Source organism: Rissa tridactyla, chromosome 6, assembly GCF_028500815.1.
Source record: "Rissa tridactyla isolate bRisTri1 chromosome 6, bRisTri1.patW.cur.20221130, whole genome shotgun sequence".
NCBI classification, from domain to species: Eukaryota; Metazoa; Chordata; class Aves; order Charadriiformes; family Laridae; genus Rissa; species Rissa tridactyla.
The window spans coordinates 17,409,641-17,424,520 of record NC_071471.1 but is presented as its reverse complement, the minus strand read 5'-3'; the positions used below and the strand labels follow the sequence as shown (position 1 = coordinate 17,424,520).

At 46.7% G+C, this 14,880-nt stretch overlaps 1 protein-coding gene across 1 annotated transcript in view; it reads left to right on the top strand.

Annotated features, from left to right (window-relative positions):
* GPC1 (glypican 1) overlaps positions 1-14,880 on the top strand; it is a 218,508-nt gene that overhangs the window by 89,737 nt on the left and 113,891 nt on the right. The gene's annotated exons all lie outside the window — the stretch shown is intronic.

The window sequence follows — 14,880 nt, the reverse complement described above, 5'->3', positions numbered from 1 at the left end:
TTTGTGAGCCTCAGTGCAGCGTGCCCTTTCAGTAAGGCCACTCCATTAAATGTTTCTTTTTCTGAGATACTGAGCTTTCTTAGGAGAAGTTCGTTTTCTTTTTAAGAAACACCACAGGGGTGCCCATTCTGCCTTGCAGAGACAATGAATTCATGGCAGTGCAGCTGATGGGGTTTATTTCTTCATGCTAAGCAAGCAACCTCAGAGTTGCATTCAGGTAGTTGAAGCTGCTAGTGCGCCCTTGTCAAGCTTCTTATCTATGAGACAAGAAAAAAGGACAGATGATGGCAAAGAAGTTTGAATGGATGGGGCTTATAAGAAGGCTGGGGAGGGGCTGTTTGCAAGGGCATGTAGCGATAGGACGAGGGGCAATGGTTTAAACTAGAGCAGGGCAGGTTTAGATGAGACATTAGGAAGAAGTTCTTTACACTGAGGGTGGTGAGGCACTGGCCGAGGTTGCCCAGAGAGGTGGTGGAGGCCCCATCCCTGGAGACATTCAAGGCCAGGCTTGATGAGGCTCTGAGAAACCTGATGTAGTTGAAGGTGTCCCTGCTTACTGCAGGGGGGTTGGACTAGTGGCCTTTAAAGGTCCCTTCCAACCCAACACACTCTATGATTCTATGATGAAGTCAGAGTGAAAAAACGACATGCATTAATTCCTTCTTAAGGCAAAGCCACCCCTTTGGCATCGAATCTCAGCCCTGTTGGGAGGGGAGAGGATTCCTGCTGGAAAGGGAGCCACAACCCAGTGCCATGAGCAGAGCGAGGGGTCGTTTGAAGGGAGCTAAGGAAGCGAATGGAAAGGGGAGCTGGGGTTGGGTTCAGTGCTGCGTCACAGAGATGGAATAGGCAAGTGCTCTTTGGACTCAGTTTTTCTGCTCACTGTGCTCAGGAGCATCCCGGGCTGGTGCTTGATGGTACATTGTGATTTTAGAGAAAACATATCTGAATTTCTTTCCTGCTCTCCATTTGGTCAGATGAGTATCTGAGCATAGTAGAGAGTTTTCCACAGACAACAGAGATCCATCAGAATTGGATTAGTGGTGTTGGGGGTTTCGGGGGCAGGGGGGGGAGTAAAGCATCCGGGGAAGGGGGAAGGAGTAGGATATCCCAAAATGACAACAGTCCTGAAAAGTACAGTGCTGCTGCTGCATTGCAGGCTGCTCCGTGTGGCTTCTCTGAATACAAATCAGCGATGAAAGTGGAATTTGCTAGGAATTAAAGGGGATAATGTGAGTAAGGGACACATTGAAAATTGCCCATTTTAGAGAGCGGTAAGGCTTTGAGATCAGTTTCCTGTCCTTAAACTGTGTTTTACTATTTTTGTTTTCATGCAAAATCTTGGTAGCTTTGAACTGCCTCAGGAAGCATACGCTATCTTGTTCTTGTGATCGCGGTGTGGTTTAACCCCAGCCGGCAGCTAGAACCATGCACCTGCTCACTCACTGCCCCCAGTTTGGATGGGGGAGAGAATCGGAAGAATACAAGTGAGAAAAAAAACTTGTGGGTTGAGGTAGAGACAGTTTAATAAGTAAAGTAAAAGCCACACATGCAGGCAAAGCAAAACAAGGAATTAATTCATGCTTCCCCTGGGCAGGCAGGCGTTCGGCCATCCCCAGGAAAGCAGGGCTCCATCACACATGATGGTTACTTGGGAAGACAAACATTGTAACTCCGAACATTCCCCCCTTCCTCCTTCTTCCCCCAGCTTTATATACTGAGCATGACATCACGTGGTATGGAATAGTCCTTTGGTCAGCTGTCCCAGCTGTGTCTCCTCCCAACTTCTTGTGTGCCCCCCAGTCTGTTCGCTGGCAGGGTGGTGTGAGGAGCAGAAAAGGCCTTGAGAGCTTAGCAACAACTAAAAACACCAGTGTGCTATCAAAAGTATTTCTCATCCCAAATCCAAAACGTAGCACTGTGTACTATAGGCTGCTAATAAAAAAGTTAACTCTATCCCAATTGAAAACATGACAGATCCTTGGATCCCTTTATTGAACTATCGCATTTCAGGATGGAGAAAAAAACAAACACTAAAATCCGTTTAGGAAGTCCACATCTTTTGGCAGGCAAAAGCATGGAATCAGAATACTTCCAGGACTTGTGAAGGAAGCTCATCTTTGCCGGTATCTTTAATTACAGAGTCTAAAGGGTCATAGCTAGGAACTAGTTGACCATTTGGCACAGAGTCCACCTTGGAGGAACTGTTGGTTCAGGCCCGTGGCATCTATAAAGCATCTTACTTTCAACACAATTCACTTCTGAAAAGCAGCACTTTGTTCAAGCTCCCGACATCAGAACGAATTGCTGTATAGTGGTTGTGATTAAAGTAATTGAGCAACAGGCTTTGCTCAAACAGCAGAGACAAACCTCTCTCTGCTGTTCAGAAAAGAGTTGATGGATATGAAAGCTCTTCCCAATTTGGCTAACCCGCTGTTAAACACACGGGTAGGTTACAAGAGTTGAAAGCACTAGGGGTCCAGTCCCTCTGCCTTTGAAGTCAGCGGGAGTTTTACCAGCGACTTCAGCAGGAGCAGCTTCAGGCCTCGGGTGGGCAACAACCTGAAGTTACAAGTGCTTTGCATCACGTTCAAACAGAGCCAGGTTTCTAACAGCAGCTCCTCTGCAAGAAGATCTGATCCGTTTCCTCCCCTTGTCAGATGCTGCCTCAGAAGTCAGTAGCTCAGTGTCTCTGCTGGCTTAAGGCAACCACTGATCAAAGGGCAGGTTTTGTTATTTGTGCACCCTAATAAATATCTTATTAAGGCCAATGCAGAACTCTGTAAGCGGAGGGAGGAGCCAGTTGTCAGTGGAAGGTCATTCTGGGGTAGAAGCACGGATATTTCCTTCACGTCCATGGCAAGCCAGGTGATTGACACGTGCTATGAGGGAAGTGGAACTTTGAGGAAGTCAAAGGTTTTGGCTCAGAGTGAGCTGTGGAGTTGAGAGCGTGGCTGCTGCACTGCCACTCCAGCTTTGCTTGCCTACTTGGCACTAATGCTGGGAAGCACAGGATCGGGGTGGAGGAGAAGGGGTCAAAGAAGAGGAAGAAGGAGATGGAGTGAGTGGACAGTCTGTGTCGGTGAGAAGAGCCTGCGAATGAACAGGAGAGATGACAGTGGAGCTGCCGGTCAGCCACGCGGTGTCCTCCCTGCAGTGATGCACTATGGTCGGCAGCTGATGAGCTGTACGTGTGCGAGGATGTACAGAATCGCTGATTACAAGAGACAAGCAATGTACTTTTTTAAAATGTAACAGAGAAGTCTCATGGTCAAATTTCAGAGACAGGGACTGACAGACGGGTAGAAGACAGGGTTTATTAAAGGGTTAAGTGCCACGGGAGGGAAGGGCATCCTGGAGTGCTGAGGAAGCAAGTCCTACTCAGAAAGGAGGGAAGGGGGAGAGGTGTCTGTTGCTGTCTTCCTGCTCCAGCGAGGCTGAGTGATGGACATCACAGATCTCAGGGGGGCCCTCAGTAGGAATGGGATGAACATACTCTGCTGGTGGTTGGAATTTGAAGTGGAGCAAAAATAGACAGTGTGTGAAGCGTATTAATTAAAGGTTTTTCAGCTGTCACAAGGAATGAGGATGCAATTAAAGGTGCAGATCTTGTTGCACCCTCTTATTTCTGATGCTGGATAAGCATGCTTCACTGTCACTCTCGCATCCTGATGTGTTGTCCTGATTCCCAGATGAGGTGCAAGAACCTCGCTTACAGTCTCTACCAGTGCCTGATGCCCCAGCCAGGGAGATGGACAGGTCATAACATCTTGGGAAATGGAGGATGAAGAAGTCCTCTGAGACCATGTGGTCTCAGCGAATACAGCAAATAAGAGTTGCTCAGCAGGGTCCATTTAGAGCTGTTTGCCCAGCCTGTTTCTAAGCATCCCCAGGGACAACACCTGTTCCCGTGAGATTTCCACATGGATTTTCTCCGGTGCGGTTTCACTGAGGCTCACCGTCACTGGCATCAAGCTGTGTGAGCACATACGGTAGGAGAGGAGCAGTCCCTCAGCAGTACCCTGGGGAAGCCTGAAGGCTGGAACATGACGTGCTTATAAACACCAAAACCAAGAGAACTGCGCGGTGTTTACTTCCATGGGTGCTCAGAGGAGCGTATCCTCTCCAGTCTCCTACCAAATTGCTCAGTAAAGGCCGCATAGTTAGCTGATAGGAGGCAAGCAGCCCGCACACAGGTATCATTGCTCTGCAGAACATCCCAGTCGTCTGCTCTGGGAGCCTTTGCTTCTCTGTGGGTACTTGGGTTTATGTCAGTAGTTCAGAAACAAGCCAAGAGGTGGGGAGGGCCAGGGGAAAGAATGCAGCAAGGCGTTGCTGAAAAACATGTTGATCCTGGTGGTAGTCAGTGTCATTTACTTACTGGTCGGACTGGTATTAATTTTTTTCCTAAGATCTTGCAAAAAGAGAAAGTGCTTTTGAATTACATTCATGATTTATGCTAATAGTGGCCAGAGTGGTGAATGTGTGGAGGTAGTGTATCACATCTTTAAGAGTGCCGACAGCGCTTCCGACTGGCTTACCTGAATCTGGGAGTGGAGTTGACTTGCAGACTTGCTAAAACTGTTTTCTGAATCCTGGGAATGGTCCCTTCTTTCTTGCTGAGACAAGAAAGAAAAATTTGGTGGCAGCATTATTGTGCTGTGATGCGCAAAGAATGTGATTATTCAAGACCAAAAGCATCTCGGTGAGCTCAGAGAACAGAGGGATCAAAAGGAGAGCTTGCCATGTTGACTGGGATTCTGCCTTGACACCTAGTTAAGTACCTGGGACCTGATGTATGAGATGCACTTTGAAGCACTACGGATTTTCCCAGGTGGGAGCAATATACTCACTCGGATACACAGCATTGGAACTAAATTCACGTTTTAAAAGTTGTATCTTTTACTGACTGGCCAATGATGTCTTTTAAGGTGACTGCAGAAGACAGAATGCTTACATTCAGGGGAACAGAGGTGAAGAAAAAATTGTGCAGTTTGCATTTAAACTGAATCTGCCCCTTCTTAGCAACACGGAAATGAAGAAGACCCAATAACTAAAATGTCAAGAACGGACCTTTTTCAAGTTATGAATTCCTGAAATTGCAAAACTTTTCCTTCACCCACTTTATGCATTTAGCTGAGTGCTTAATGAATGACAGTTTCTCTAAGATATTCCCTAATCATAACCATACTCTGTGGAGACCACTTACAGCATCGTTATCATCTCTTACTCTGTGAACATGTTATGTCAGGTTAATAATGGTTGCAGTGGGAAAGCCTGATCCAGCCCTCTGAAGCCAAGATCTTGCTAACATTCCTGTAAATGATTGAAGGTACATGAGTAATTTTACTGAGTTCATTTGCCTCTTAATTCCTAACTACCACCTTGAAAAGCAGATTCAAGTGGTTTATCTAGGAATTCTGCTTTGTGCTGTTTTTAAGATGTGGCAGGAGTTCCGCTCCTCCCTGCAACATAAATACTGTGGTTGCTACAATTTGTAGTAGAGGTAAGTACTTTCACTCTAAAAGGAGCGTTTGTCTTTTGTGGTTTTCACAAATCATAGCGGTCAAGGTGGTGGTGTATCCCAGCTGTCCGAGGGGAAGCTCATTAGTGCCAGGGTGGGGAGCTCCAAGGAAGGCATGAACATTGCAAGATGTTAGAAGCTCAGAGGTGGCCCAATTTCCTATATGCCAACATCAAGGTCCAGGAATACAAGGTGTGAAGCATGGCAGTGCTACATGGTGGCATCTGTTTCACTAGAAAATCAAATTGCCTGGATAAACCAGTCTGTTCTTTAAAAACCCGTGTACCAAAGATATTGGTATGAACGCTCAGACCATTCACAATGATCCAGTTCCAGGCTGAGGGTTGTAAGTCTTCAAGCTCACAGTTTTACGCTTTTTTTTCAAGCTGGCTAACTGTTCTACTCCGCCACTCTGAGCTGGGACGGCACTTGAAGCTGTTGCCTTCTGATGTGTGCTGCTTGTGGCATGCGGTGACAGACAGCCGTCGTGCCCAGAGACTGCTGTGCCTTGCTAGCTGTGTGGTCCATATGTGTGAAAGTAAATCTCATCCATATCTGGGGACACTGAATCTCTAGGATGCTTCAGCCAGAGCTAGTTGGAAAAGAGCAAACACATTCTTCCAGTGTTCTTACGAATGCCAGCAACAGTCTGTTTTTCTTGAGTGGTTGAAAATGTTGTGAAAGGCTCTTAATATTGTCTGGGATAAAATGTCCTATTGAGGTATTTCTCCTGTCCCTTCCCCTTCCTCCTGCTTCCTCTTTAGTGGTCCCAACCATGCCTGTGCACGTGCTGGAATGTGAGCCCTAATGGAAGAGTCAGGCAGGTGGGGAAGGAGCAGCCGGGCAAATGCAGGGTTTGGGGGCGAGTCCAGCAGAAAGTAGTCTCTTATAATCCCTGGAAAATGTTATTTCAAAGAAAGATGTAAAGAAATCTAACAGCTCTATCCCACGAAATGTAAACCCATCTTTGGCACTAGATGAATATACAGGGTTTACTCTGGATGTAAAGGCCCCTTAATGCATAGCAATTAACACCATAGACAGCAATATTTATGAATGCATCCAAGGAACAGTTGCGTTGTAATTGTTGTGGGAATCACAACTTCACATTCTTGAGAATTCTATATTTGAAAATCTCCACTAAATTGATATTTTTGGTCCCATTTATCACACAGAGACATGCATAGAAGCCAAACATCAAACAACACACAGAAGTGTGTTTCTTTTCTTTTATGAGTACTGCTACAGCCTCAGAAGTAAGAGGGGAATTGAAAGTGGGGAAAGAAAAAAATCCTTAAATGGTTTAAAAAAAACGATCCATGCTCTAAAATTTCTACTGCCAAATTTCATCATGGACTAATTCCTTGCAGCTGAGCTGCAAACCTCTATGAAAATAGGGGTTTACAGTGGAAACACTGACTAACTATAGCTATGCAGTCCCATGAATAATGGTGCTCTAATTATGCCTTCTGATCTACCAAGACCTGGTTTCTGTGTAGCTCATGAGCTTTTGCTGGTTGCTGGGTTTGGGAGCAAGGTTTCTTTTTTCTTGACTGTGGTTTGCTTCCTTTTGTTCGTATTATGTTGGCACATAATTTTTGAAAAGCTTTTCTCTGAAGGGAGCCGGGCAGACAGCTATGATTAAGTATGAAATGATTGGGTGAGCTGTTTGTCAAAGTTATAAATAGGATACCACACAAACCCAACACTAATCTCACTGAAAGACAGATACTGGCAACATTTCTTAGTCATCTGTTGCTGACGCTCAGGGGAGAACAGCTACACTCCCATTAAGTTTTCAAACAGAAGTTGCCTAAAATAAATTTCTCTGGTAAAATTTTGGGCATATGCACTATGAGCCACGCTGAGATCTAGCAGGGCGTTGGAGTTTTAAATGTTCATCCCAGTTTAAACCTGGTCCTCTGGGTCACCCCTCTGTGTGGTGTTGAAAGGTGATGATTTGGCTCTTGTGGAAATAGAAATCTTTTCATGGAAGGCTTGTGAAGGACCAGAGTGGTGCCCTCATCTCCTCATACCCCTGGATTAATTTTAAGGGTAGAAGAGGAGCTCCTTATGGATATTTGTTGCATCTTTGGGTTTCAGGCAGCTTTCTGTAATCTGCTTTTGGAAGATGAGATAGAGGTATAAAAAGAAAGAGCGATGGCACAGTTTCACCTACGTGCTTCTGCAGCCAGATGTGAAAGGCAGCATATTGAATTCCTTCTGCTGCAGATCTCTTGCTTGCAGTGGCCAGAGGTTTCTGCAGACTCCAGCCTTGATGCTGGTACTCGCCCGTCCAAGTTCTACATCAGCTGCATCAGCTTTGTGGAACTGGAAGTCTGCAATTTCATGTTCCCACAAGATGACCCTGTATTTGCTGCTTCCTTTCATGGTGGCTCAAATTGTAGGAAAGGGCTCCACAGTTGTTCAGCACTTGCGCTGCTGGCCAAAACTTGAGACAAATAAAGCAAAGCAATAGCTGAAGAAGAACCAAGCATTTCTGGGGCTGACAAAAGCTTCAAGTTGCAAAATGAAAAAGCTCACAGCAACCAGAACTTGCCCTTCCAATCCTGCACCTTCCCACATCCCTGCCAACACATACAGCAAAGAGGTTTAGAGAAGGTATAAGCACTCCTAATTTATGGCGCAAGCCAACAACTCTGCATAAGTGAAGTCTCTTAAATTTTTACAAAAATTTAAAAAAGGGTGATCTTGAATTTGTGAGGTTCAGGCAATTCATTACATGCATCTTTTTATTTTTAATTTTGAAAGGTGTATGCACGTTTATGGAACTTAAGATTAATGAGTATCATTAAACCTAATTTCTTATATTTTTAGGCATAGGCACTTTGTGAACTCTCAGAAGCAGATTCAGACCCAAGAACTTAGTTTGTTTAATAACTATTTAAAGACAAAGTTTTTTGCAAACTCAGGAGTCGTTTTCATTCTTACCAGCAGACAGAGCGGTCAGGGGTTTTTAGTTCATTTGTTTTCCCTTGGGAGATTTTCATTGCGAGAAGGCAAGATCCTTCTTGGACGCACACATCCTCCTGCAGGATGGGAATGAGCTGCCCCCCCACACCCCGGTGCTACCAACAGGGTCCATAGCTCTGGTCAGCGGGAGGAAGCAGCGTGAGGTCCTCGCTTGGGCGAGCCAGCAACCAGGAGTGTGGCTCCTCAAGGTGGGCAGCCATGGTAGCCCACTTGGGCATCGTGCCCATCCTCCTCCTCTGCTGCAGTGTGTCCTGCTCATCACAGCATCCTGCGAGGGTGGCAGAGGAGTAAGAAATAGAGGGGACCAGGAACCTGGTGTTGAGCATGTGTCTGAAGCCCGGGAAGATGACTTTCATCATCTTCACACCAGCTGCTTGAGCAGCATTGCTGGGGTTAGAAGGAAATGTTCTCTAAATGCTTCCTTCTCCATGAGAGGTGAATCCAGGTTTGTTCTTTGCAATGAAATGATTGGGGCTGGCTATGAGCACTCCCTGTTCTCAGGCAACAGTCTCACAGCCTCGCTGAAGCTTGTTAGTCTCTTTATCCCAAAATAACCTGAAGTGCAGTTATCACCATTTTCTTTGCAGGGCTTCGACAGGGGAACTGGAGGAGCCTTTTGTTTTTGACCAAACCCTTCCTTATGTTCCTGTCATGTTTATATGAATTGTTGCCCCAAAACTTTTTTTTTAATGGAAACCAAAATCCATCACCCCTTAAAGCTTTTAGTAGAAACTGCATCTTTAATCTTCAGTTTACTATTGAGATTCCTTTTGTAGTCTGACCCTTCTGGCAGCAAGCTGCCAGGACATGGGGAAGGGCTGCCAGTTTCTCCAGTAGATATTTTTCTGCGAAGAAATTGAAAAAGGTTCTGCTTAATGAATTGCTTTGCCTCTTGTGTAATAACATATTTATTTTATTATGAAGCCTCCAATGAAGCCGCATCTGATAAGAGTGATAGGTTTCCAGCTTGATCTTATTTTAGATAGCAGCAAACTGAGGATAAAAAGAGTCTTTGTTCCAAGAAGGAGAAAAAAAAATAAAACACCAAAACATCTGGTGAGAAGCTGATGTGCTCAGGACAACTCTGAAAGAGGTTGATAGTGATGGATTACGACACACAACTTCAATACGTCCCCACAAGTGTTATGTGAAGAGACAAGATAATTCTTCCCTTGTCTAAGATTCTTTTTAAGTGTTTTCAGTTTTTCAGAGAAAGGGAAAGAGCGTAACAGTGAACTCCCTGTGCGTTTCTCCATGATCCTTGCAACTGGTCTGGTCTGAACTGAAGGCTTCTTTCAAGATTGATTTATTTGGAAAGTGCTAATTGTGGACCATGTCCTGGCTCCCCTTTGAAGCCTTTCAAAATGGATCATCTCCTTTCCTGGAGCAGAGACCAGGAGCTCAGAAACTCCCTAACGGTGGCGCCAGTGCCCAGAAGAGGATCTGGGGAGTGTTGGTTTTTGGCGTGTTGAGTCAGTTCTGCTAGATAGGAGGTCCCTCATTGCTTGTGGTACGTGTGGATTTGGCCCTCGTTCCTTCATTCCTCTCTCAAACTGCTGAAAAAGATATTTTCTACTGCAAATTATAAAGCGATTCCTACTTTGTCCTTAAACACAGGCTTGGATCATTGCACCCTGTGCTTATCCCTGCTGGATGTGCACAGGTCGGAGTCGGGGGGAGAGCCAGGCCCGTGTAGCTAAGGGCATGTCCAGGTCCGGAGTGAGAAAATGGGGAGCAGAGTGATGGGAAGGGGTGTTCTGGAGCTGTGGATTCATTCAGAAAGACTCTCCCCAAACCCAAAGGAGCAATGCTTGGGTGAAGTGCTTTTATGCCGTTCTTTTCAGTAAGAATCAAGTCTGTTGTCAGCATTTGTGACATTTTCTCTGTTCCTTTCCTTTGGGCAGTTTGCCACTGTAACATACACAGATGACATTAGGATTTTCCAACCGCCATTTCTGAAGGCTGTCTTATCTACTCTGTACTTAATATTTTTCCGGGACATGGAGGTGGCTCTTTCTCCTCTGTTAATTAACTTTTTTTGCCTATGTTTGCTTGCCTTATAAATTCCTCTGACATCAAGGTCTAGGATTAAACAAATTGATACCACACTACCAGCGTGTGAGTGTGACACTGAGCTGACAGCCTCGGAGCCCGAAGTATTTCCACACAGGAACAGAGCAAATATAGAGGAAATTCCTGTTCAGCATCCCCTGCACCCTCCTGCCCAGCTCCCTGGGAGCCAGGCTCCATAGGAAACATGGCAGTCCCAAAACCCTCCCACCCATCAGTGGTTTTTTGCTCCGAGGATGCCAGTTGTGGTGTTTCTTGGGAATACCTGTATCTCTGCACTGTGTCGGAGTTCCACAGTAATGCAGTCACGGAGCAGTGCTAACCTGGTAGGGAGCCAGCTCCACGCAATAGCCAGATTAAGTCGTCTTATTTGGTTAACAGTGTTTTGATAGTTTACTAAATCCTGGTAGGAATAAAAAGGTAAGGAGTGGAAAGAGCAAATCTCATGGATTATCTGGTCTTGGGTTTTCACTTCTGTTGGTATAATCCTGGTCTGAATGATGAGCTGTGGGAACAAGCGTTTAATGTTTTGCTGTTGTCTCGTCTTAAATGCGTGCATTGCTTTAACAGGATAAGCATATTCTCTAGATTTTTTTTTCCCAGTTTGCTGTTTTTATCACTGATGTGGAACGTAGCGCTTGTTTTCTTTATCTTCAACGGAAACATTCGTTCATCTCAGATAGCACAAGCTATTTGATCAGCTGTCAGATGGTAAGGCATTATACAAGCTGCTGACACAGGACAAATTCAGACCTGTGGCGTGCAGCTTGAAAAGACTTCATGCCCTTGTTTTCAGTCCCTTGAGACACCCAGCTACTCCCTCAGCAGCAGCAAAGAGATACAGGAATCGGTTGTGCTGGAGCCAAATCCCTCTCATCTTACTGGGGCCGGGAGGCAGCAGCGATGTGCATGGGGAGGCTGGTGTGGATGAAGCAGGCGAGACGGCGCCTGCCTCTTCCTCACAGCCCTCACCGGGAGCCGTGACACTGCTCTGCGGTGGCCCTGGGCTGGCTGAGGTTAACCTGTGTCCTGCTATGTAGCACGTGCTGAGGTCCACGAGGGGTTCCTGCAGGGTGCTGGTGAAGCAGATGGCTTCTCTCTGGCTCTCCTCCCCCCATTTGCTGTGTCAGGTCCCAGTTTGGCTCATCCCAGACATCCACAGAGTCCACAGCGGGGCCAGGCTCCCAGCTGCACCCTGCCACTTCCACTCCTTATCCTGAGAGTGCTTCTTGGTATGGAAGTGCAGGAAAATGGAGACTTCACGTGAGCACAACCCTTCTTCATGACCACTAGCCCATATTCTGCCCCTCATTTCTTGGCCAGCCCCTACCCCATCCCGCGCATCCTCGTCCTGTGGTATTGCTAATACCAGGGAAGAGCGTGGTTCAGTGCATTTTGATCAAAGTTTGAAGGTTTGCCTTACAATACTTAAAATTCAGGCCTGCTATGACTCCCCTGACATTATGTGCAAACTGAAGCCAAACAAGCTGGTACTCTTAATACATAATCAGAAAATAGAAGATATCGTATTTTGCCGACAGCTGACTGCAAATCAAAGAAACAGGCTGCACAGCGCTTAGCTAACACCTGCCTTTGCAATATGGGCACATTCCTGATTCGCACTCTCCTTAATAGAGCAGTCTGGTGGCTGGTTGACTTTGATGTTAGCAGCTACTGTGGGAGACCAGCTGTACCCCCGGACACCCTACATGAACATTATGGGGCGTAGGTGTTTGGAAGTGGCTTCCCAGCTGATGTTCCTCAGCGCATCTAGAAGGCATGAAGAGCTCTTCCTGGGAGGGTCAGCCAGGACTGTCTCCTTGTCTGAATGTTTTTTGGCTAACCCCTAGGGGTTATCTGTGACAAGATTGGGTTTCAAGGTAGCATCGTGGCATAGTAGCGCTACAGGCTGTGCTGTCAGTTGCTTATCAGCATGCGCCAAATCATGTTCTCTTTAAAGATATGTATTTCAAGAGAGATGGGGACAGGAATACCTGAAGCAGGAAAAGCTGGGAGGCATAAGGAAAGGGATTTACTTTCATTGAACTACCTGCACTACCAGATGTATTTTTAACATCTGTACCACCTCCAAGCTCATTTTGCATCAGCTGCAGACACTTTGACTTGGTTAAAAAAAAAAGAAGAGAGAGAGAAAAAAAAAGCCATGGTCTGAATTAGCCTGTTTTGTCCTCAGTTCCTGGCTGTGATGCTCATTAGCCTGGATGGGATTTAGGTGTGAAGAGGGAGAGGCCAACAGCCGGCAGTGCCTACCAGGGACAGTAGGAGAGGATGGGAGCTCCTCAGCTGCCAGGTGCTCTCATGCTCAGTGGCGGTACCCAGCCAGGGGCTGCATCCTGGCGTCCCTGCCGTGTGTGACAGGGGGGGCTCCGCAGCGTGGGGCTTCAGCGAGCCTGGTGGCCTGAGACGTGTCCACCCAGAAAGCCCCAAGGAGGGGGTTTGGGCTGTAGGTGTCTTGGTGTGGGGGGGCTGGACTGGGTCGATTTTGGTCTAGGAGCATGAGATGAGGTTTTGGAGATGAGCAGTCTGGAGAGTGAGTGGGAGCAGGGTTACAAATATGAGGGAAGAATCCTGACGGATTTATCACAGCCTGAAATAAATTAACCTCTGGGAATTATTTTGTAATAATTTGCATTTAGATACTCTGACATCCAAATAACCCCAAACCTTTTGCAAACATTGTAATGAATTCAATCTCCAGCGTCCTGTGAGAGGGATAGAAATAGCACTATTTACATGGTTAAAGGAGCCAAGGACTCTTCTCTCAGTGTTGTATTTTACACACCTGCGACTGCCCTTCTCTGGTTTTCGTGGCCAGGGAGTCTCACGGTGGGGTGACACACAGCAGCAGTGAATAGCTACAGCATTTTTCTGATCTCAGTGAGCTGAAATCCTGATGCCCCGGTGTGTTACACCACACGCCATGGTTTGCACTGGCTCTTGGCACAGCCCACGGCCGAGGGGAGCCTGCGTGGGCCAGGGCCGGGAGGCCGGTGGCTCACAGGGGAAGAAGCAGGGAGCTGAGCCCCGTCTCAGCTCATATCAGTGGTGGCTATGAACAGGGCTATTCCCTCTGCGGGGACCCTGCCACAAAGCAGCCTGGCTCCCTCCCTGAGGGGAAAGTGGTCAAGTGATTTAATATTCAGCACTCTCAAACGCAGTAATGAATTTGATAGCCAAAATGATCTGCTAACCCAGCCGGCTGAAAGGGTATTTGAAGGACGATCCAAGCCCGTAGCCAGACAGCGTGATATTTTCTTGTCATCAGCCTCCTGCCTATTCCTTTCCACTCCAGGGCAGTTAATCATAAATGAGATACTTGTTCGATGCTTTTTTCATGCATGTTCCGCCCTGTCTCCATTTCCAAGAGACCGTGAAGTCGGTGGGTTACATCCCACCCCGATTTCGGCAGCCTGCGCAGGAGAGCCGCCTCTTCCAGGGAGATCCAGATTGAAGCACGCAAAATTTGGCTGCCAAAGGCTTGGGCAAGCTGATAGTTTTCTGAAGGGAAGCCGAGCATCTGAAAGCACATCTTCTCTTACTTACAAACGTGTCTTAAATCTGGAGTGCTTAGGGCGGCACAGGGATGGTATTAGCTGAGCCGTTGGATGCACGGTGGGCACTCCATGTTCTGCTGCGGGGGTTGCTGGTCAAGGGCTGGGGAGAGATGGCTGGGTTTCAATTACAGACTCATAGGGGATAGTGTAATTCTCTTTGGGCATGACCAAGAGCTGGCCTGAGTCCCCGTGAGCGTATCAGTTATCTTCAAGGAGGTTTGGAGCAACCCTCTGCTTGCTGCTGCGTTGGGTTCTGCTTTGCAGAAACCAGGGGCTGGAGCACGCGCTGTGGAACGGGCAGTTAACAGCGTGTCAGGGGTGTGCGAGGGGAAACGTCTCTGCCGCCGCAGCCGAGAGGGGAACATACACTGTGTCTTGCAGCTTTACTCCTCGTAAAACGCCTCTATCTCTCCATAGATATCTGCAGATAATCTCCTGCCAGGTGAACCCGGAGATATTTATAGCGCAGCTTCAGCAACTTTAGCGGCAAGTTAGCAAACAAATGAACTTTGAAATATAAGGAGAGGAAAAATGTGGTCTAGAGTGCACTTCTTTTGGAGTCAATAAAAAAAGGTTAAAAAATAATAGGGAATGTTTCCAGGGTGGGTCAGGTTAAAAAGCAAAGAGAGCAAAGCATTTTCATAGTGCTGTAAGACTGTTTTGTGTGCACTGAGTTCGAATTACAAAGACAAATGATAAAAACTTTGCTTCCCGCTG